Raw genomic sequence first — 25,202 nt, 5'->3', positions numbered from 1 at the left:
AACTTCTTCAGGCTGCTTCCTTCCCCTCCCAATGTGTATGTTACAATAGACTTCTTTGACTCACTCCCATTTGCCAATGTTTAAGCTTCTTCTGTCGTGTAAATTACACCCACTAAATTCCCTTATACCGTTCACTTACGCATAACTGGTCGTAAATTACTTGTGATGGATGGTGTCCTCTGCTAGCATTTCCTAGTGGTTAGGGAGCTAACCTTCTGCTCACCTTGCCTCCAATATTTCCTCTGGACCACAGTCACATCCTGTGGTAGTCTACCTTTTGGTAGGGGGTGGCTGTGACCTTCCAGTCTCATCCCAGGGTAATGGAATCCCAAGGAAGATATGGGGTCCCCTTCCCTCACGGTTTGAGAGGGGACTAGCAGTTCATCTGTTGATCCCTATGGGTGTCCAATCCCAGCTGTGGGATACTTTGGGTCTTTACCCTGTCATTCATTCCCCAAGGAAGAGTCTAGAAGCGAGGCTTTTCATGCCCTCCATAACAAGGGGAATTGGTAGGGGATCCCGGGCCCTCCCCTTCCACCAGGCTGTGACCCAGACACTTGTAAGAGGCACCAATGTCCAGCACCCAGGAGTGTCTTAAAGCCTGTCTCGTCAGGCTACTTCCTACCACCCACTCTCTCACCAAAGTTTTACAGTTTGCCTCAAAGTACTAAAAGAAAAAGAATAATTGAACATTCAGCCCCTCTGGGCTCAGCAGGCAGGCTGAGCTATCTCATCTCTTAAGTTATCTCTCAGGGAAAAGGCTTCTGCAGAGCCCTTCTTCAGTGTCTTGCAGGGTAGGTCTCTCTCCCTGCCCTTTCAGGCCCTTTCTGAGCTGTCTGGCTCCCTGTAAGCTTCACCTCCAACTGGAGCCTGCTGTGCAGGTGGGGTCACCCGGGCCCAGCACTGGTCCTGAACCCCTTCAGTTCCAGTGTGGGGTTTATACACATCACGCTTGGGGAGACTAGACCTAATTTATGTTACCTTCACACATTGCCTGTCAATTGAATCCTGCCATCAAATGGTTTCTGCTATATGGTGCCTACTTCTGTGATATCTGACTATCAGCTGGCATGCAACAAATGCTCAGAAAGAAAATTCATGTATGCAAAATGGTGGAAATATTCATCCCATGCAGTATGGCATTATAAACATAATAAAATAAACTTTAAAAATGCTGTTTTTGTTAAAACTGGACTGAAATGGCAGGGTTTTCTTACAGCTGTGATTACTTCCCCTCACACCTCCCAAAAGGATATTTTTTTACTTGTTTTTACGTGATCCTTTAAGCTCAGTTATTGAGGGTATTCAGTATATCAGTTAAGTGGATTCTTGAGTACTTTTTTAGTTTCCCTTCAGTATTATCAGATTTTGAAGGGAGATGTTTATAACCCATTATGTACAAATATCCTTCACATCTTCTAAACAAAGACTCTCTCAGATCTTTATGCACACTAAGTTTCAATACATAATTCACTTTTAAGGCTATGATATAAACTCTTGAAAATAGGTGGTTGTTTTTTAATGGAAATTTGACAGATCCTTAACTACAGTGTTGCTAGGATGAAACTATAATAGAGATTTAATATGGTACTATATTGCTATATGCGACATTCTATCACGGAAACTGCAATTACTTTCAACAGAACAACAACTGCAAACCAGAAATGCTGTCCTGACTTTTCTTTTTTTAGGAAAGGACTGAATCATGTTCTGCACGTCACAAAATGGAAAGGAAGATATCTACTGATATCAACTTTCATCTATGTTTTAAAATAATGTTCAGATTGTAAATAGTTGATCAATTGAAGTCACAGGGCCAGATACTCAAAAGCTGTAAATTGTTGTAGTGCCAATGGAGCCTTGCCAATTTACACCAGTTGACGATCTCGGCCATAGTTCTATATATCTCAAGTATTAAATACCAGTGCTTGAGTCAATGAATACTCTATTATAATTTCTTTCAGCAGGTATTGTGTGATACTGGGTAGATGTACTAAAAGCGTAAGAAATCTGACAGCATTCCAGCATACGAAATGAAAACATGGCTTTGAAAATAACTGTTTGCTGCATTTCCAATACATCTCCACTCCATGCATGGATTAGGAAAGAACAGCAGCACAGACTCCCTGAAATCCCTGCTGAAGGACTTCTGGTTCTGACATACTGTAAAATTTACATTATATAGGAGTGAAAAATAAAGCTAGTGTATACTGATATAGTACAATACATAAATCAAAGTTTCAAAACTCTGACCTGTTCATTTATTTTGTAATACAGCACATCATTAATACATACTATATAATATGTTTGTGTATATTTTTAATATTTGTGTATGGTCCTGTGTATTGTAGAGTTGATATGATTTTGTTTTGAAAGTCAAATACAATAAAAACTGTTTTATCCACTTTACCAACTGGAAAGCTCTATAAACTGGCATTTCTGATCTTCATTGGAAATCCGGTTTATAGTCCGGTTGGCTCAGGGCCAGCAGGCGGTTGGGGCGTGGGAGAGGGTGCAGAATGCAAGCTCTGAGAGGGAGTTTGGGTGCAGAAGGGCGCTTGGGGCATGGGAGGAGGTGTGGGGTGCTGGATCTGGAGGGTGCTTACCTTGGGTAGCTCCCCTCAAGCAGCAACTTGTCCTGGCTGCTCTTAGGTGGAGGCGAGGCAGACTGCTCTGTGCACTGCATCCATCTGCAAGTGCCACCCCTGCAGCTCCCATTGGCCGCTGTTCCTGGCCAATGGGAGCTGTGGAGCCAGTACTTGGGACGTGGGCAGCGCGCAGAGCCACCTGCCGCGCCACCACCTAGGAGCAGCTGGGACAGGTGGCCGTTTGCATGGAGCCACCTGAGGTGAGCCCCCACCCCCCCCGGATCCAGTACCTCGCACTCCTTCTTGCACCCCAAGCCCCCTCCAGCACCCAAACTCTCTCCCAGAGCCTGCACCCCCTCCTGTGCCCCAACTTCCAGCCCCACACCTCCTCCTGCACCCAAACTCCCTCCCACTTAGTTAACCGGCATTTTTCACTTATCGGCCTCCTCCTGGGGCAGCTCAGTCCAAGGTTTTCCCCTGCTGGGGTAGTCCAAAAAAATATAAAGGAGATCAATCCAGTCCAGGGTTCATAGGAGAGGGCAATGCTTCCCTCTCAGTGTGCCTCTGCAGCAGGCCCCTCCTTCCCTCAGGGAGGAGCCTTTGGGCAATTGTTTTGAGAGAGATTCTGCCTCCCCTCAACTCATCTTCTGGAAGCTGCAGATTGCAGGTCTGCTCTCTTGCCTTGTCTGCCCCCAAATGAGCTGCTCTCCTACCTTTCAGCGCCTTCTTCTATGGGTGTATTTGTTACAGGCATGGCATTGGGGGCTGGCTGAGTCCAAAGTAGTTCTTTAACCCCATGTGGCTCAGTGTGGGGTTTGTACACCCCATCACAAACATGAACAGAACGAAGTAAAAGTAGAATTTACAGCCGTAGCTATCTAATCTATTTGATCTATAGTGAAACCAATAATGGGAACCATGCTTATAAAGCTTAGACAGAGATGAATCTGATATTGTAGAGGTATATAAAATAATAAAAGGTGCAGAGAAGGTAAACCACTTTGCTTATTTTCTGTCTCAAAACACAAGAATGGGGGACATACAAAGAAATTAAATGACAACAAATTTAAAACTGATTAAAACAAATTGTATATAACTTAACTTATGAGTAACTTGCAGAACTCAAGTGTGTGCATATGTCTTTGTAGGATTGGGGTCTGGGGTACCCAACTCCAGGCACCCAAGTTTGCAAATATTGCTTGCATTAACCCAAAATCAACTTGGGTGCCTAGCTGGCGACAGCTTAAAGGACATGATTCTCAAATGCCGAGCACCAACCCTCTGACAATCAGGTCACTTCAAGGCATCTCAGTTTACACACTCCAAAATAGGATCATCATTAAGGCTATTAACTGTAACTTGTGATTTTGCTATTGCTATAGATGTCACATGAAAGGGGCTCAGATATAATGGTGATAGGTGGGAGTATAAAACCCTAAAATGGATAATTTGCCCTCATTAATCAGTCTCTCCATTACACACGTATTTTAATTGCTGTCCCATTTATCCCTGCACTACATTGCAGAATAATGCCACCATCCAAAACAAACAAACAAACAAATCTACCCCATTCCCAGTGCCTTCTTTATCTATTTGAAGAAGAACTGTTGAACATTTTCTGTCTTCCGGGATGCTCAAAAGTCAGCGATTCCTTAATCTAGGTTTATTTTCTAGAATCTCACTTCAATTTCTCTAAGTGTTTGAGCCCTTCATGTTTTTTCTTGCCATTGTATCTGTTCACTGGGGGCAATATGAAGTGGTGCTTTTCCAGGTCTTTTGAATATTTAGTAATTTGCACATTTCTATCACAAACTGAAGCTGGATATTATAGTAGTCATTGCTCTAGCAGCTGTATGTTTGCTTTACAGTTTTCATATTTCTCTGGCTGCCCTAGAGTAATGTGTTCTGTACAAGAGAGATTGTGTAGCCTTGATATTCACAGATAATTGTACTGTAAATTCTCTTACAATCTTCTATTATTATGTTTGTCTGTATACTTGCACAACATACTAAAATGATTAAGTATTTAAGTCAGTCCTGGCAGAAATGGATACAACTCCCACTGAAATCAATGCAAGTTACACCCAGTTATGCCAGGACTAAATTTGACCCTACATTGTCGACATCAACACCCTACATCCTTAGCTAATTTATAAGGCCAATCCGAGGGCTAGGCATCAGCTCCTGCCATGATAAAGTATATTAATTTGTTCATTTTGAACCTTCATTTCATTGTTCTGCTCAATTGGGTCAATAATGCTGATTCTCAGGTCTTAGTCATCTCATGATTTGCTTCTCCCCCCAAATTTAGACTTAGAAAATGATGGCTGGCTGCAGAGTTTTCCCCAGGAATTGAAATTAGGGGTGGGTGTTGGAATATTCAGGGGGGGTGAGGACCAATGCGGGCTGAGACCATGAGGGCAAAAGTGGGCTGTACGGCACCAGAGTAAAAACGTAAAAACATTTCATGACCATTTTATTAGTTTTAACTCATGTTTTAAAATCATTAGAAAAATTAAAGTTGTGTACTCAAGCCTTCTACGAAGCGCTATATCTACAGCTTTCTTGGTTTCTTGTTATAATTTTGCACTCTTTGGTGTCTTCTTGTATGTCCAGTACTTCCAGTCCTTCATGATATGTTCATGATCAGGCAGAAGGCGACTTCTTTCAGAACACAAAATTCTATTCAATGAGGAAAAAAACACTCAACTGTAGCTGTTGTGACTGGGAGTAGCAAGAGATGAATTCCTACTTCTTTCATCCCAGAAAACATAGCACAAAGATGTGGTCGAACCACTAGTGATGATAAAGAAGTTGAAGTTAAATCTTCATTCATCGTATGATATTCCACTCTGTGTTCAAAATTCTCTATTCTGTCCTGATCACATAGCCACCCCATTGCTGGTAGTGCCTCACTCCACTCAACTATAGATGTTTTATCAGACAGGCATCTGTAAAAGCTACATGGAAGTTGAGTAGAATCCAGAAATTGCTGTTGTAGATTTGTAAGAATCAAGTCCGTGTACTTTTTCAGCAGTCTTAACAAACAGTTCTTGTCCTCTTCACTTAAGGAGTCAATATAAGTACCTTCATAAGTCAACTTCTGGATTGAAATCTTTGCTTCTTCCAGTACATTTTCAATGGATAGCTCTCTGATCGATCCAAGAGTAGCTTCTATTGCTGGACAAAGGTTGTAGTAGGTGCCTGGATGGCATTGTTTAATGACCCAAGGGGTTTCAACAGTAGACTTACAAGAGAGAGAATGGCAATAGTCTTCTCTGAACTTAGTAACAAAAGTAGTCCAACCTCACTACTTAGATCTGTCCTATCTTGGTGGATACTTTCCAAAGCCAGTAATAATGGCTGCAATAATTTAAAGACAACAGCCAAGAATCACTCATGAGATAGCCAGCAGGTTTTCCAACATTGGACTAATTTGAACTTCAATCCCAGTGTATCTTCTATTTGTTTCCTTGATGTCCAGTCCTTTGGGACTCTTGCTGAAAACAAAGAGTATAAAGAGTCATTAAATTTATGGTTTTTTAATATCTTTTGAAGATTCTGCAGCTTGTGCTAGTGCTAGCTGGAGTAGATGGCCTCTGCAGTATGTATAGGAGAGATTAGGGTTACACTTTTCTCTGAGAATAGCTTGTACTTCACTAGTCTTCCAGATAAGTTTGTAGCTCCATCAAAGGCACAAGCAGGCATCTGTCTGGGGGTCAATTTACAAGAATTTAACTCTTCTAAAATGTCACAGATGCAGCTGATGTGTCTTCTATAACCTGAACATCTAGAATGCATCTACTGGTCTATCCTGGACATCAGGATAACACATACAGAGACTTAATACTTGATGCCTATTTCCATTGGTGCATTCATCAGCCTTGTATGCACATATTTTGAATATGGTGAGAGATTTCTTCACTTTTTCAACTGCTGAGTCTTTCACTGTTGCACCGCATGTTTCTAGAGAGTCAGCTGAGTTTTTTCAGAAAGAGTGAGCATTTGCTAGTCTTGTTCTAAACCAGTGTCCAACTTCAGGATTAACAAATGACAATGCACTTAACATTGGCCTCCAGTTCATAGTATCTCTTGCTTAAATAGCAAGTATGATGCAACAACCATGTTGGTTGACATAAACTGAGTTGGGTCTCCAGCATTCTGAACAGCCTCATTAAGTTCTTTTAAAATTGGTTTTGACAGTGACTGGCTTATAAGGCTTTCTGCATGTTGATGCAGTCAAAAGGTATGGTGTTTTGCAGCCTTTTCATATAGGTTGTCAGTATTGGCTTAGCTGATCAGTCTGGCAAACCAAGTTCCTCCACTTTTACTATATAAATCCATGATATGCCCACATCTTGAATACTGCATGCAGTTCTGGTCACCCCTTCTCAAAAAAAAAAATATTGGAATTGGAAAAGGTTCAGAGAAGGGCAACAAAATTATTAGGGGTATGAAACTGATTCCATATAAGAAGAGATTAAAAAGATTGGGACTTTTCACCTTGGAAAAGAGACTACTAAGAGGGTATATGATAGAGGGTTATAAAATCTTAACTGGTGTGGAGAAAATGAATAAGGAAGTGTTATTTACCCATTCACTTAACACAAGAACCAGGGGTCAACCAATGAAATTAATGGGCAGCAAGTATAAAACAAACAAAAGGAAGTATTTCTTCATACAATGCACAGTCACCTGTGGAACTTTTTCCAGGGATGTTGTGAAGGCCAAAGTTATAACAGGATTCAAAAAAGAACTAGATAAGTTCATGGAGGTTAGGTCCATCAATGACTATTAGCCAGGGTGGGCAAGGATGCAACACATTGCTCTTAGTGTCCCTAGCCTCTGTTTGCCAGAAGCTGGGAGTGGACGACAGGGGATGGATCACTCGATGATTCCCTGTTCTGTTCATTCCCTCTGAAGCACCTGGAATAGTCACTGTTGGAAGACAGGATACTGGGATAGATGGACCATCGGTCTGACCCAATATGTCCATTCTTACATAAAAAATAATTATAATAACCAAAAAGTTTAGTACAGTAACTCCCCAAGATAATGACCTCTTGAGATAATAACCATGGCAAATAATGTATTTTAAAAACCTTGGTCTACTAGGAAATGTATATTTATATAAGTTTCCCAATCACAAATCTAGCATTCTGGAGTGAAGTCACTAAACATACTCCAATGCTCTGGCTGCTGTTGTTTGTCATGCCAAAGTTCACTCTGTTGTTCCGCGCCAATGGCCTTGCACTGTCACCCTCTTCTGCCCCTTGCCACTGTGACCTCTGCGAGTTGGTCTCTTGAGGTTCTATCCAGTTTTCAGTGATTTCAGCTGAGCTCTCAGTGCAGGGCTGCCCAGAGGATTAAGGGGGCCTGGGATCCTTGGTGGCAAGGGGCCCCCGCTTCGGTGGTAATTTGGTGGCGAGGGGTCCTTCCGCTCCGGGACCCGCCACCGAAGTGCCCAGAAGACTCGTGGTGGGGGGCCCCCACCGCCGAATTACTGCCGAAGACCCAGCTCTTCAGTGGCAGGTCCTGGGGCGGAAGGACCCCCTGCCGCGGGTCTTCAGGGCACTTTGGCGGTGAGTCTCGGAGCAGAAGACCCCCTGCTGCCGAATTACTGCGAAAGACCCAGAGTGGAAGAAGCTCTGGGGGCCCGGGCCCCACAAGAGTTTTCTAGGGCCCCCGGAGCGAGTGAAGAGCCCCGCTCCAGGGGCCCTGAAGAACTCTCATGGGGGCCCCTGTGGGGACCAGAGCAAATTGCCCCACTTGCCCCCCCCGGGTGGCCCTGTCTCAATGGGGGAACCTTGCTGCTAGTGCAGTGTGGGCTGTCTCTTCCACAAAAACACTGTTCCACAGCAGGTCTATGCACTTAGGGCTTGGCTACACTCGAAACTCCCAGCACTGAGGCACTGCTGACACTGGTGCTTTACAGCGCTGTAACTTGCTGCACTCAGGGGTGTGTTTTTTAACACCCCTAAGCGAGAAAGTTGCAGCGCTGTAAAGCGCCAGTGTAGCTCAGGCCTTAGACCTGATTATCAGTGATTTCAGCTGTAGTGATCACTTAACGAAACAAAAGACTATTTATGGAACCTAATCAATTCTGTCTTTAAAGAGTGGAGAGGGACAGGTCAACTAGTACCTGTGACTCAGGCAGACCATCAAGCAAAATATCTGTCCTCACCCTCTCTCTTGATGCCCTCAATCAGCATAGGGTAAGTACAGTTCTACTGCCCTTTACTCATACAATAAGAACAACAACATTACCCCCCTGCCCCCGCATTCAAGTGATTTGTAACCCAATCCCAGCCAAAATCTATCACTTGGGCCTCACAGCTCTGTTTGCTGTATACCTGGGTAGATTAGGTGTGAATGTAAATACAATCTGGTCCTGAAGCCTCTCTTTCCAGCCCCCAGTTCACCACTAGCTGTCAGGGAGAGCTCATTTAGACTTTGCTTACAAATCATCATTTGAAATTATTAGGTTGGCCAACATTACCGAAATGAATGCACTGACATTGTCATATAAAACAGCTGTATACAGAAGCTAGTCCATGTTCATACTTTTAAAATCTATTATACTTTTTCAGATACACGTATTTTATCATAATACGTGTGTACTAATGTTCAATTTCAATTAAGATTTCCAAACAATCACTAAATTGGCAACACTGCATGTAACTAGTTCTCAAAACTAGGGAGGGTGTTGGGGAAATTCTGGGTGTGGGGAGGTGTAGGGAAATCCCTGGATGGCTGCATCTTGTTACAGTTTTTATATCTTGACTTCTTGGAGGAATTGTGGTCAAGTTTGTTAAAACTGCTGGAATAAACTAGAACTGGCATGGATAAAACAATCTAATGAAAACCACATGGGCAATAAGAGTGAGCACTGGCTAGTGGACAGGTGATGGAAAAATGCCATTTCAGTAGCAATGTCTTCCTGTCCCATGTGAACACGAAAAATCTGGCCAAAGCCCTCTGAAGTCATTTGCAGTCTGTCCATCGATCTAGAAGGGCTCCACATCAGGCTCTAAATTCAGTTAAAAACAGATGTACAGACAACCCTGGGGAGGCAAATGGTGTGCAAGTGATATGCAGGTCATCATCATGACACATGGCACAGAACATGTTTGTCTAGAACAGCTCTGGATAAAAGTAAAACAAAAAGAAATGACTGAGTTTAACAAACAGAACTGCATATTGTCACCTCACATAGGTGACCTTTGGTAAAAATGTACATTGCTGTATCTTTAACCTTAAACTGAAGAGATTAAGGGAATGGGGCCTGGAGGCCTAAAGAAGTTAATCATAACAAAAAAGTTCCACAGTGTTCCAAGGCAACTAGAATTAAAGCATTTCTGTAACTGAACACATCGTACTGAAGAATCTTAACTGCAAAGCTGTACAAAATCAAACTTATCTACTCATATACAAGCTATAGCAGTAAGGAAACAGACTGCAGTGTGCATCCTACAAATAATGACACAAGAGACTTTGGCTTGCTAGTATTAAGAACAAATGAAAGGAAACTGAATCCTGAAGCTCCAGTTAATAGAAGTGTAAAGGGTAAAATTGGCAATTTTGCAGTTAGTCAATGAGTTGACTGCTGCCCTTGGCAAGGCCTATAAATAGATATTTTCAAAGAAAAGCACTGGTATATTTTATTACATGAAAACACAATATGTTTCTCCTACTTTAGGTTTGTAAAGTACATAGATTTTGTGTTAGTGAGGTGAGCAATGCTTTGTAAAAGTTTGTCACAGTATCAGATTCAATTGGTCCATTTTTATTTGACTCCATGTGCTTCAAACATCCGTTCCTCTTTAATTTAAAGACTCCTGTGTATGTAGCATCCTAACCCTTCCTGGTATGGATGCACCATAGAATTGTATTTAGAAAGTGTGCCTTTTTTACAACAGAATTATTTAAGTTCTGTTTTCTAACAGTATGGGTCAGGTCTTCAGCTGGTGTAAACTGGTGTCTCTATACTGATTTCAATGGAGCCATGCTGATTTACACCAGCTGATGATCTCAACTCATATGTTTCATGAGCCAGCATCTTGCACGCCTTACTCAAGCAAAAGATCTACTGATGTCAACAAGTATTTTACCTGAATATGGAGTGGAGGATTAGGACCTACATTTACACACACTTGGCCCATGAGTTAGAGTTATTGAAGTTTCCCATGCTTGGTAATGGAACAGTAACATTAACACCCATGCTACTTATACATCAAAAGATATTTTCAGATTAAATTGTACCCAAGATCTTGCAGAGGTAGATTATTTAGCATGTTTCCTGTGTAATGCTTGTTCTCCAGCCATGACTTTGGACACTAGAAATAACCATCACTACAGGAGGAGAAAAATTGAAAGTGATTGTTGAAGTAGTGCTTTTACATCTTTATAAATAAAGATTTCCAGATTAAAAGGGAATGCTAACCTCTCAGTAAACAGCTGCACCAGGATCCGAATAACCCTTGAACGCTTAGGTCAGGATTTTCAAAAGCGCTCAGCATTGGCCTAACTTTGCTCCCATGGATGCACTGTCAATGTAAGTTTTATTACTGACTTTAGTAGGAGCAGTTTTCGGCCAATGATGCGTAACTTTGCACACATTCATAGAGATATAGATAAAAAAATCCATGACCAGAAGGGACCTCAGTGATCATCTAGTCTGACCTCATGTATAACACAAGCCATAGAATCTCCTCAAAATAATTCCTAAAGCAGATTTTAGAAAAACTTCCAACCTTGATTTAAAAATTGTCAGTGATGGAGAATCCACCACGACCCTTGGTAATTTGTATCAATATAATTAGATTTCTCGTTCTACCACAGTAAATCTATAGACATCTTAACATAGCAAGCAAAACCTCTGTACACATTCAGACAATCCCAGCTCCACAAAAGCTTGGGAGAAAGGGTGAGCACAAAAAGTACATCATACTGTCTGGTACCTTATTGTGAAAGGCCAGACAGCCAACACATGGGAAGGGCTTATTCTAGTCCCCTTTACAAAATGCTACAGGTCCAAATTCTAATACCTTAATTTACTTTGAGTAGTGCCTTATTCCTGGACTATTGATTGCAATGAGATACTCGAGGAGGTTTTGGTGGGATTTGGTATCTACCACAGACACAGAAAACGATAGAAATCAATGGGACTGCTCAAGAAGTAAGATACTAGCCAATGAGAGTAAGGCTATTGTTTTTTGTTTGTATGTGGGTACATCTCCTCAGAAGTGACCATCTTCAAGGTGGTAGATACCTTGTGAAGAATTATAGAAATGAGATGTATGAGGCCAAGCGAAAGATAGAAAGTGAAAGGATAGTTAAAACGGATGCAAAAGAAGGTGGGATGAGGAGGAAGAAGCAGAAAAAGAGAAGTGTGGTAAAGAAAGAAGAGAAGTGGAGGATTAGTAAAGGTTCAGAGTCGAAGAATGGTTATGAAGCAGAAAGGAAAATGGGAGCTTCCTAATGTAACCAAATTCTTTCTAATTTGCAAACAAACATGTTGATTTAGTGTCTAGTCTTTTTACCTTTTAGAAACTAACAGCTGTCAGTCTCAAGTCTCAGGGCAGAATGCAAAGACTTCAGAACACAAGCAATAAAAAAAGTAACAGAGCAAAGAAAGGAATATTGTATTGTAAGTCTAAACACAGTGCGGTGATGAAAATCATTAATGAAGGTTCAGCCTATGATGAATCACATCAAGGCGATATTACAAGAATGAAATCAAATGAGTGAATATTGTTGAAAAATTCCTTGAGTTTACTCTGCTCTACTGAACAGAAACAAGAAACTAAAAGCTCAGACTCTCTTCTTCACGAACATTGTAAACAGAGGAGTTTAATGGTAGTCACTTCCTTAGGGTCAGATACCCCAGTACTTTATTCGGGCAAATTTCTCTGAGAAATCCGTCCCACAGACAGGGCTTGTGGCAAAATCACAATTTAGGCAATAAAGTCTTATGCCTGTATTACAAAATAAATTAGAATTAATTTCTAAAAGGAGAATTGGTTAAGTGCTTTTCTGATTATGCATTAAAACAACATAGTGATGAACTCAGATGATGACTCAGTGGCTACTCAGACATTGGTGGAAATAATACCGCTCTGGATGCTTTCCAGTGTAAGCCACAATTAAGTACTGAAAACAGCCTACAATGCAGTCTGGCCAAACCAGTACATTTGCAATGGTTGCAAAAAGCAAGGGCTACATAATCTTCACTGGAACATCCAAATCCATGTTTTGATTTTTAAACCAATGCTAGTGCCTGTTCCCAAGTCACAGAAAGAATCTTTCCACTGACTCCAGTGGGCTTTGGATCAGGCTCCCAATGGTGCGTTTATCTGCTAGCAAGCCATAGAGATGTTCAGGTTGGAGAGAGATCTTAGTCCAGTTTATTACAGAATCTTTATTCAACACATCATAATGCTATTCACACTTCTTCTCTACCCCCTCCAATGGAAATAACTCTTAATAGTAGACCCAGTGATGGATCATACAGCTCTAGCATTGATGCACACCATGACATGATTCATTCCTGGTATAACTCCATGAAATTGGTGGAGGATGAATTTGGCCCAATATGCATTAAGCACTTGATGTGTAGAGCGAAAAGTTCCATTTGCTTTAAAGGCAGAAACATCTCACCGGAGCTGAGTAATTTACTGACCTTAGAGCCTAAGGCTGATTGTCTGGTGCTCATGAAAATGAAAAATTCATCATCATATACCAAAGATTTTTGATTGTCCTAGAAAAATCAAATATTAATATAGTTTAATACAATATGATTGAAAACCCTGAATGCAGTAAGACTTTCATATCACGCTAGTCCAGGGATTTCTTTTTATTATTCATGTAGGTAGTAGAATATCCTTTCTTTCCTATTTTAAGTCTTCCTTTCCAGGGCTGAAACAAAAAAAGCGCTTCTTTTGGTGTCTTTAATTGTCCTTTCAGTGTGCGGGCTCATAGGTATTCTCATTCTTTCACATACATCTTTCATTCAGCTGCTTGCAAACAATTCTACTTAGATGAATTCCAGAATCCTTTGGACTATTTCCTAAAATAGCACTTCAACAGTGGTGGCACAGGCAAGACAAGTGCAATGGTCTATGCGGTGCTTTGGCATCTAAAATAAACCCACTTCAGCAGGAGAGCTGAGGTAGGAAATGGGAGCCTTTACCAAGACAGCTGCTGGTGACTCTCAGGGTTTTACAGCTCATAGAGCTGGTAACAGATTAATTTCATAGATTAGTATAGAGGAGACCAGAAAAGACCAGCTGTGAAAGATGAGTAATTCTGTCTTACATAAGATGAGACCAGGATGTCACAGAGGAAAAGACTGATGGGATACCTGAGAATACTGTAAAATATGAAATGGCCATAGGTGAGTCATATTTCTTAATCAAATGCCAATTACAATCAATTAAGAAGCTATAGCTGTTGTGGGCTTGTCTATACCATGCAGTTTTTAGCGACAAGGCTGTGTCGACATAGCCTTGTCGCTAAAAGTCAGTGTGTATAAACGCTCTTTGTCGGCACTTTTGCGAAAAAAATACTTCCAGCCCTGCAAGTAGTGTTCACACTACAACTTGCATCAGCAAAGCTTTTGTCTTTTGTAGGGGGGGGCTTTTTTAAGTACCTGTGAAAGACAAAAGATTTATCGACAACTTTGCAGTGTAGATATACCATCAGTGCTAATGATGGAAAACCAGGTTATGGCTGTCTCATCAGGTGCTGGATCATAATTTATTTCTTTTAACCATAGCGAATTTAGGGTTAATAGAAGGGACTGGAGTGATATCACTGGATATCCGCACTTGAAATCCTCTGTCCACAGAACAAGTGCCTCCAAGCCAGAGGCAGTGAACGTGTCCCCACACTGTTCTTTGAATGTTGCCTCAATGTCCAACTGCAGGAGCCAGAGTTGATCCATCTCCACATCTCTTCATTCCCTGTCTTTTCTGCCAAGGGGTGCCAATTAGTGTTGATGTTTTAATTTTATGGGTACCTTTCATAACACTGGGTGATAATTTGAATTCATATCAGTAAATGGAGGATGATACCAGGGAAACCTCACATCATAAACCTCAATATTTTTGTCCCCCTGCCCTCATCCTCCTCTCCTGCAGGTCTTTCTGTGGAAGATGGTGATCTAGGTGTAAGTCTTTGAAGCCCATTGAGTTAAAGGTAAACATTCAGTATAGGGTTTAAAGCAAAAAATCATTTAAATTACTTTAGGAAAAAGCAAGCATGGCAAAGATGTGTCTTGCAACTTCCCATGAAATACACGTGGTATGTCAATCAAAATATTTGAAGTTGACATTGTTTGAATGTGGTTAAGTCCTTCTCCTTTCTCTTCAGCTTGTTTCTCCAAAACGTGGCCAAGCTAGATACTCACACTCCATTGTCACATTGTATCCATGTTTTCCCCATGCTGGTACATTTCTATGTCCTCATTCGTCCCTTTCATGAACATCTGTCACATCACACAGCACTACAGGCCTCATTCAACAGCCTCTGGAGTCAATGGTAATTCTTTGCTGGGAACACTTAATAAATGGCCTGTTTTATTTGTTCAAGTTGCCACCCATGTGTTGTTCACATGTTTTCAGGAAATGACATATGAAAAGAATTAAGAGTCCCACACAGCCAGGACACTTAGTAAAGAGGCAGCTAGTAGAGTGCAGATCAAAGCTAAGGTACAAGCTTCTCAGTCTTATTGGCCACTTAACTTAGACATGTCTTGAATTTAGTGCTAGATTGAACAGTGATGTCTGAAGACTGATTTACTCACAACTACTGATACTATCAGTTTTATTAATGTAATTTCCATATTCCACAAAGCCTTATTTTCCCTAAAGAGCACTCATTGTAAGACATATCTCTTTGCTCTATAAATTCCCCCAAAAACCAGAATGGAAGAAAACCAGACGATTGTGCTTAGTAATTACACATGATTGAACCTGGAGTAGGAACAAGAACTAACACTGCATTCAAAGTCAGGAACCTACATTACATTGTAGAACTTAATGGAGGTCTGATCTGACTGCCTGTACATTACAGAGCATTTAAGAACATAGGAACTGCCAGACTGGATCAGACCCATGGTCCATCTAGTCTAGTATCCTGCTCCCAAAAGGGGCCAGCACCAGATGCTTCAGGAGACAATACAAGAAACCTCACAGCAGGCTGATGTGGGCTAATCTATGAAGTACTTATATGGCTTACTACCATGAGGTTTTATATCCCTTCCAAAATTTGTTAGCATTAACTTTTTTAACTCTGGATATTGCTTTTCATAAAAATACCTGATCCTCCTTTGAATGTTGCTAAATTCTTGGCCTCAGTGACATCTTAAGGTGCCAGGCCTGCAATGAGCTTTGTGTGGCTGTGACCCCACAAGAACGATTGATGTCAGTGGGACTCCATATGGTTGCTGGAGTTTGTCTGCATGGAACTTACTGCAGAACTGAGGATGACAATACGTGCCTTATAAAGCCCTAGAGAAAGTACGAGAGGAGGCCAGAGCAGGGATCTCAAACTCAAATCACCACGAGGGCCACATGAGGACTAGTACATTGGCCCGAGGACCACATCACTGAAACCTTTTCATACAACGACACAAAACTATAGTCAAAAATGAAAAAACTGAAGAATAATATAGCATGCTATTAAAAGTCAATGTATTCACTTTTCAAAAACTGTAATGTGAAAAGTCAGTGCAAGTTTTGACAGTCATTTCATTTTTGGACACTTAGCTGGCAGCGTTTTGCATCAACCAGAGCATCAATATTAGGTTTGATATCCTGAGACTAAACCAATCTCAGTGTTGCTTGCAAATTGTACCACATTCCATACAAAATACTATGCTAAAAGAATGTTAAGACTGCACAGTTAAGCACACATGCCAAAATTAGGGTTGCACACACAACTTTTTCTCTGCCCCTTTGAGACTGTGGGTTGTCATGTCACCGCTGGCTGGGAGCCACCTCTGGTAAGTGCCTTCCGGCCAGAGCCTACACCTCACACCCCCTCCTCCACCCCAATTCCCTGCCCTAGATCAGAACCCCCTCCTGCACCCAAACTCCCTCCCAGACCCTGAACTCCCTCCTGCACCCCAATCCCCCTGCCCAAGCCCCATCCTGCACCAAACCCCCTCCCAGGAAAAAGACTTGTATGCAGGGGCCCTACAAAATCTAGTAGCCCCAGGCCCACAAGAGAGTTAATCCAGTCCTGCCTATGCAGCCACTGTCAGAGAGTCTGAATACCTCCTGCAGTATCTGAACATCTCATGGAGTCTCACAAATACCATTGTCTCCTCCTGAGCTACCTGAGATGACAGTGAAGATACTGGAATCAGTCAGCCTGAGTCACGCGAGTGGTATGTCAATTCCCTTAAATGGATTCTGATACATGGAAAAGTAGCAAACGTCATGAGTTTTTGCTAACAGAAAACTCTTCTGTTCAATTCCAATAATGATAACTTTGCATGTAAAGGTGCACAGTCAAGAAGGGCAAGAGAGAAGATGGTTTGAAAAGGCCTGCCCACTACAAGCAGCAGTTAGGCTTATTATAGTGGGAAAAGATCACTTTTTTAACATATTTGCCTGCATATAATGGAATTACACCAAGGATGAATGAGCCACAGTAAATGCCCTGGAAGCTGCTCTACATATGCCCTTGTTATATGAACCAACAGGGAAGTTTTCATTCTATCAAATTCATATGTGTACATTGTACTGTAAATAATTTGTTACATACAATGCAAAGGAACAATGTAAAAAACACACTGTTACTTATCACACTGCTCCAGATCACATTTTTACATCTGGAGAAGCAGGAGCAAATAAGCATTAATCTGTAAAATAGTTCCACCACACACAAATATCAAGAGTGGTGGAAATCGGAACAGACGTAATGTGAATGGCAAAACTAAAAGGCTAGTTTTGAACTTCCATAGTGAAAACAAGTGTGTTCTGAACATGTCCCGATATATCTCACCTGGGATGGAGCTGGTATAATGCTAACTAAATCAGATGCCATAGATGGAAAGGCTTGACTCTGCCTAGTAAAGGTATGAAATGTTGCATGTATAAGCATGAGGTAAAAACTGAAGAGCAGGATAATTATAGTCATGTGTTCAATGCTGGAAAGGACAGAATAGATAGCCACATGGGTTTCTTCCACCTCTGAGTTATTCACCATGGGAATGAATTAGAGGCAGTCACCCAATGCAAACAATTATTAGGGAAACATCAGTCCCCTGTACCTCTTACATACCAGGAGAATGTTACTTCTGGAAGGAGGCTTGTGTCTTCTTACAACACACTGGAAGAAAGTGTATCTTGTTAACTGACTTCAGGATGGGAGCCAATGGATCATTATAGTCTTTGGCCATGTCAGTCTGCCAAGGCTATTTATATCCATTAGCATGGCGGAATGCTATTTCTAATTTTTTTCCAGCCCTGGAAAAGAATATGAATGAGAGAGAAAACATGTTCTTTCAAAGTCTTGGGCCATTAAGTTGCCCTACCTTGATGAAGGTGAACAATAACAAAACCGGGGTGGAACATATCACTGTTAGAACTCCACTGAAACCATACACCATGGAGGAATCCGGCCTAAACACTAACGGCTTGATCCTGCATAGTGAAGGGGTGAACTGTTGTGCATGTGAGTGCAAGGTAAAGAGTGGTGATACTGTGTATTGGGAAAGATGATGAGGGGTTGCTATTGAGCAGATCAAAGACAAGAACATGTAGCTATGCATTGCACTACGATACAGAGGATCACACTGAAGCCCATGTCTCCTGACACTTGTCTATTCTCCACCTACATCTCTACATTTCCTTGAGATTGAGTGAGTGTGAGTTCAAGGAACTTGAGACTGACTTCCATGCATTGTGAAGGAACAAATCTGTGCTCAACTTTATTTCCTCAGTGCACAGCCTTTGTGCACCACAAAAGGAACTGCAGGGTCAAGATCATATTTCTTAGCCAGCCATAATTAACACATTGATAAAATATTGATGTGGGAGCAGTTTGGAGCCAAGCATTGCACACAGTGGATCAAACACTGCAGTCCTCACTCAGGCAAAACTCTTAGGGCCAGAGTAAGCTTTGTAGGATCAGACCCATTGTGTAAGCAATTATAGTCATTAAATCGACCTTCCAGTGGTGAGGTTTGTTACTCAAACATCATCAGTCTTTGCTTGGCTGCTATATAGTTCAGATGGTTGTAGTCACATTCTCCACTGTAAATTGCTAAAGCTGTTCCAAAAGACCTGCTCATCTATTTTATTTCTCTGTAAGGACAGTAATGTAGAAATTAGTTTTGTATGTGGAATTTCTGGGAAAGTAGTTTTGCTTCACGCTACATTTTACACAGAAAAACTAAAAGGCATAATTAATTGATTATCTACTTTAAACTTTAAGTATTCATATAAACCTCTAATTAGGTAGTTGAGAATAGCAGAATTGCAGGAGTTCTTGAATTTTTTGTATCCTGCTGTACCCAATTAAGTGATGAGCAACTGAAATGTAGAGAAAAACTGGATATTACTAAGTTGTCTTAGTAGCAAGAAGGTAAAAATAAACTATCCTGTTAAGGGTATTCTAAATATCATATTAAAAATATTCCTCCATATATTGAAACATTCTTCATCCAAGTGAGTATCTGTGGAAACATTTTTGAGGTTTTGTATTTGCCCAGATCTAAAAACAACTCAGGCCTGTCCAAACAGATCAGTGATTCTGGTATTGCAAACATTTGTGTGGTATTTGTTTTACATTTCTCCATATCATTCCAAGGAAGGGGATCATATTAGATACAATACTGGCAGCCAACTAGTTATTTAGATGCAAGTTGTTAAACTGGAGGGAAAACTGAAAATACGTATCAGTAACGTAAGAGTAAAGAATGTTACCAGAGTGTCGTGACCTTTAGAAAAACTCTCAGAAATCCAAGACATTCAGAGTTAAGTTTCATGTACCAGAAGCTCAAATATTTGAAAGTATGGAACAGGCAGCGACTCCTAAAAAACTTTAACTCTGGCCCTCTAGTGATGTTGTTCATGTGGTTTCTGGAGCTGGCAGTAACCATTTTCAGTGTAATGAATGCCCCGGGTCCACAAGAGAGTTAATCCAGCCCTGCCTATATAGCCACTGTCAGAGAATCTGAACACCTCCTGCAGGATCTGAACATCTCAATGGAGTCTCACAAATGCCAGAGCTAGAGCTTAAAACTACCCTTCTCTAGTGGAGGACAGCTGCTCTCCCTCAGGGCAATTCCTTACTTGGACACAAGAAGGGTGCAAATTTCACCTCCCCGCACCCACAGCGGGATGACTTCAAGCCCACCATTTCCATTTCAGTGTATGTAGCAAATGTAATTCACCCGCTTATGGGCTGTGCATCTGGGAGGAATGAAAATGCAGAGCACCTGCAGATACTCATGGTGTCCAATGAAAGATACAGGTTGAGATTTTCAAAACAGTCTAGGGGTTTAGTGCATTGAAATAATGGTTCCATCCAGGGCAGGAAGCAGACGTGCTGAAGTATGACACTTGCCGAAAGGCTGGTCTCAGGACATTGGCAGTCCATTGGAAGCAGGATATGTCTTCAACAAACCCTAGTTTGAAGAAGTCACCAGCCCCACAAGGGTGGAAGAATTTGGTAAGCAAATGAACTTTAGATGCTTGTCCAAACTGAACTGAATTCTCCATTTGAAGTCCCTTCCCTCCGTTTTATTTCAGTGCCTCTCATCTCTAGTTGAAACAGAATAAAACACCTGTACAATGCCCTCTCCCTCCTGCAGTGAGCTGTTTCAGTCCTCTTATTTTGGCTTTTGTCACCTCTCTGTCTTTAAAATTAGTAGCAGCAAGTCTTTCCAATGTGGTTGCTCGAAAGCTGCTCTGCCACTTCATACATGTGGTCCTTAGCCATACACTACGTCTATTTTATCTTCTTGTCTGTCTGTCCTTTTGTCGTCTCCCAACTCTGTTTGTCCCTCTCTGCCTGCTTTTTGCACCTCTGGTTAAATGCGTGTCAATTTTCTCTCTGTTCCTCCCGGGAAATGTTCAGCAAAGTACATATTTGTCCCAGTTCTCTGACAATCATGCAGTACCTGCAAGTAGTAAAAATTATTCAGAGAGATTTTCTTTGACAGCCCGTAACAAAAGCCTCTGTTCTTTCCCACATAGAACAAACTTGTTTATGCTTATGTTGCACTGTTAATTACAGCAAAAACTAACATACACAAATATGTCCATTAATTTAATGCAGAGTTACACTACCCCATATGAAATAAGAACTGGTTACAACAAACTTAATTGCTGTTTGAACACACAAGGTCTATTATCACTTGATGTTTGCTAATGTATCCAGTGATTAGAGTTTATCTTTCAGAAAGAATTATTGTTTAGTTTCCTCCAGCATTACCTAACATTAATGAATTTAGCCCATCTGGAAATATAACAAAGGGAACGTTTGAATTCCCATGCCCATGATCAGAGCTGGTCAAAATGTTTTGCTGGAACAAAACAATGACAGGGTGTGAAAGACAGAATGTTTCATTTCTTATGATATGGTCTGGTTTTTAAAATGTTCTCAAGAAAAACAAAGAAAAATAATTTCTTATTTTTTGGCAGAAACAGTCCATTTTCTGACTCTCTTAGCTCATTGCTCTTTTACAAAAGCACTGGGCATTCTCTCAGTCCTGTTACTTTCATTAGTGTGGATCTACCTTTTAGACTGAGGTCATTTTGATGTGTTGCTTCCCCAGTGTGGACAGTATGAATGATTAATAGAGGATAAGGGGTCTCCTTTGCTTGACAAGTTTCCAGTCTGAGGGGAAGCATGAGTCAAGCTAGGGTTATTTTCCATGAAAGTGATACAACCTCCATTGGCCCTCTGTGACAACCCTCATGCAGGAAGATGTGTCAGTTTGTTGGTTGAAGGCATCTCAGGATATCAGAGGAAAAAGCACATTGATTTCAAATAACTTAGATAAACATTCTTTTATTATCTGTCTCCATTCAGAACAAACCTGACACAAAAATGGGGTCATTTCACCTTAATATGGTTACTTAGCATTTTAGGATTAGATTTTAGATAAGTGTGTGTGTACATATAGCCACAGAAACTTACAATTTAAAGGAACATGGAGATTTTGATTTATTTTTTGTACTGCCTAGCTCTTTAGCATTGGTATGAGGTTGCTGCTTGTGTGTCAGAGGCTCCGAAAGGCTCTAGATAGGGTACTTTCAAATCTAAAGAAAAAAAATCTCTGTATACTCTCTATATTAATTTATACCTTAATTTCCTTTTTGTTTATCCTTACTTAATACCCTACCTATACTACAGAAGAAAACATCTGTTCTATGGTCTAATTTCAGTTTTACAATACATTCACTATAGGCACACACACATTTACGTATAGACTATATGTATGATATACACGTGTATATAAAATTTTTGTGTAGGTTTTAAATTAGAATGTAGAGCTCTACAACTATGTAGGTGTGTATATACACATTAAATTAGAATACCCTACAGATAATAATTTACTTGGTATCGTAATCTTTATACTAATATCATAAAATAAAATTTAAGGTGTTCAATAATGTATGTAGAATTTCTTGGTAAAGGGTTACAAGGTAGTTAAGCAGAGGATGTAGGCATTCAGCACACAATATAAATTTATGAGCATTAGATTAGGGCTGTAGATTTTATAGGGAGTTTCCAGATTGTTGAGTGCTACTGAGCTCCTGAAAGGATCAGATTCAGACAGTGATTTTGTGACACAGGATTAGAGACTGACTACGACCCCAAAGGAACAGGGCTGAGCCATTGGTGGTGATGAGGAGACTAAGGGTACATTTACAGTACGAAATTAATTCAAACTTATTCTATTCAAATTTTCGGAAGCGATTTTATACATTCCGTGCTGTGTGTCCCCACTAAAGCATGTGAATTTGGCAGAGTGTGTCCACAGTACTGAGGCTAGCATCGAATGTTGGAGTGGTGCACTGTGGGAAGCTATCCCACAGTTCCCGCAGTCCTCACTGCCCATTGGAATTGTGGGTTAAGCTCCCAGTGCATGATGGGGCAAAAACATTCTTGCAAGTGTTTCTGGGTTTGTGCCCTCCTTGCTCCTCCATCCGTGAAAGCTATGGCAGATGCCATACTGCCAGCAGATGGTGCAGTATGGTGCAACGCCTATCTCTTGGTATTATGAATCCACCCTCATGTCCTCTCATCTTTCTATCTACTCTTATCTAACCATTTCCCGCCTTTTTTCGGCTACCGTGAACTGAGCAGTACAGCTTCTGCGGCAAACTCTGCTCTCCTGCTCTTGAATTGCTAGCTAATTTTTCCATGTTGTCTGTCCTGGGCTCGTGTGCAAGCTACAGAAGGCAACAATTCCCTTCCATTTTTCAGCCATCGTGAACTGAGCTGCACAGCTTTCACCGCTTTTTCGATGTTGTCTGTCCTGGGCTCCCATGAAAGCTACAGAAGACAACCATTTATCACCTTTTATCAGGCATCTTGAACCAAACAGCTGATCTGCTTTTCATGCTCTTTTTGCAGGATTACCCGGGCAGGCACCATAGCACGGCAAGCATGGAGCCTGCTCAGATCTTCGCTGCAGTTTTGACCATTGTAAATACCTCATGCATTATCCAGCAGTGATGACAGTGCGATTACTATACTGATGAGGATATGGACACAGACATTTCTAAAAGCACGGCACATGGTGATTGGGAGATCATGGTGGCATTGGGCCAGGTTCATGCTGTGGAACGCTGATTCTGGGCCCAGGAAACAAGCACAGACAGGTGGGACCGCATAGTGTTGCAGGTCAGGGATGATTCCCAGTGGCTGTGAAACTTTCATTGCATAGGGCCACTTTCATCGAACTTTGTGACTTGCTGTCCCCTGCCCTGAAGTGCAAAGACGCCAAAATGAGAGCAGCCCTCACAGTTGACAAGTGAGTGGCCATAGCACTGTGGAAACTTGCAACACCCAACAGCTACCGGTCAGTCGGGAATCAGTTTGGAGTGGGCAAATCTACTGTAGGGGCTGCAGTGCTGTAAGTAGCCAATGCAATCATTGACCAGCTGCTATAAAGGGTAGTGACTCTGGGAAATGTGCAGACCATTGTAGATGGCTTTAATGCTCTGAGGTTCCCTAACTGTGGCAGGGCGATAGACGGAACACATATCCCTATCCTGGCCCCAGAACACTGGGCTGGCCAGTATGTAAACTGCGAGGGGTACTTTTCCATGGTGCTGCAAGCACATCAACATGGGATGGCTGGGAAAGGTGCACGACGCTTGCATCTTCAGGAACTCTAGTCAGTTTGAACAGCTGCAGGAAGGGTTTTACTTCCCAGACCAGAAAATTAGCATTGGGGATTTTGAAATGCCTATAGTTATCCTCGGGGACCCAGCCTACCCCTTAATGCCATGGCTTACAAAGCCGTACACAGGCACCCTGGACAGTAGTAAGGAGTAGTTCAACTATAGGCTGAGCAAGTGCAGAATGATGGTAGAATGCGCTTTTGGACGTTTGAAAGCGCGCTGGCGGAGTTTATTGACTCAGTTGGAATACTGGTGGTACTGAGATCTAATTGTAATTGCTCTTTGTTGTGTGCTCCACAATATCTGTCAGAGTAAGGGGAGATGTTTATGGCAGGTGCGAAGTTGAGGCAACTCACCTGGCAGTCAGTTTCGCACAGCTGGGCAACAAGGCGATTAGAAGAGCGCAGCAGGGCATGCTGTGCATCAGAGAAGCTTTGAAAGCCAGTTTCATGACTGGCCAGGGTACGGTGTGACAGTTGTGTTTGTTTCTCTTGAAGTTACCCGCCTCCTATATATATGAAAGGAAATAAAGTCAAAATTGTTTAAAAACTGTTCTTTATTATTTGTTGCACAACACTTTGAGAGAAATCAGAAGGAAGACCGAGGTGGGGGGTATTGGGTTATGGGAGTGGAGGAGGAAGGAAGGACAAAGTCCAGAAACCAAAGTCCATATGCCAGCTTTCTGCTGCTTGGGCAATCCTCCGGGGTTGAGTGTGTGGGTCCCTGTAGCCTCTCCCCTCATGTTCTTGGGCATCTGGGTTAGGAGACTATGGAACTTGGGGAGGAGGGAGGGCGGTTATACAGGGGCTGCAGCGGCAGTCTGTGGTCTTGCTGCCTTTTCCACATTAGATCCACCATACAGCAGAGCATGTCCGTTTGCTTCCCCATGAGCTCGACCATAGCGTCCTGCCTGCTCTCATCACGCGCATCCCTCCTCTCTTCGGGTTCCTGTAATGCTTTACGGGACTCTGCAATTGTTTGCCTCCATGCATTGAGCTAGGCCCTATCAGTGCAGGAGGACTGCATGAGCTCGGCGAACATGTTGTCCCAAGTTCGTTTTTTCCATCTTCTAATCTGGACCAGCCTCTGGGATGGAGTAGATAGGGGCCACGTTGAAACATTTGCATCTGCGGAGGAAAGAAAGGGAGGGTAGTATTTTAAAAGATTCATTTCAGAGAACAAAGGGGACACTTTGGTGTGAGTAAGCCATCACACATGGCCAGGCAACAGAATTCAGCTT

At 41.8% G+C, this 25,202-nt stretch overlaps 1 protein-coding gene across 1 annotated transcript in view; it reads right to left on the bottom strand.

The window, feature by feature from the left end:
* The window catches only part of GPC1 (glypican 1), a 738,496-nt gene that overhangs the window by 346,510 nt on the left and 366,784 nt on the right, over positions 1–25,202 (bottom strand). The window lies entirely within an intron of this gene.

Source organism: Chelonoidis abingdonii, chromosome 8, assembly GCF_003597395.2.
Source record: "Chelonoidis abingdonii isolate Lonesome George chromosome 8, CheloAbing_2.0, whole genome shotgun sequence".
Lineage (NCBI taxonomy): Eukaryota > Metazoa > Chordata > Testudines > Testudinidae > Chelonoidis > Chelonoidis abingdonii.
The sequence above is the reverse complement of the archived record's forward strand: the minus strand, read 5'-3'. Positions and strand labels throughout refer to the sequence as shown.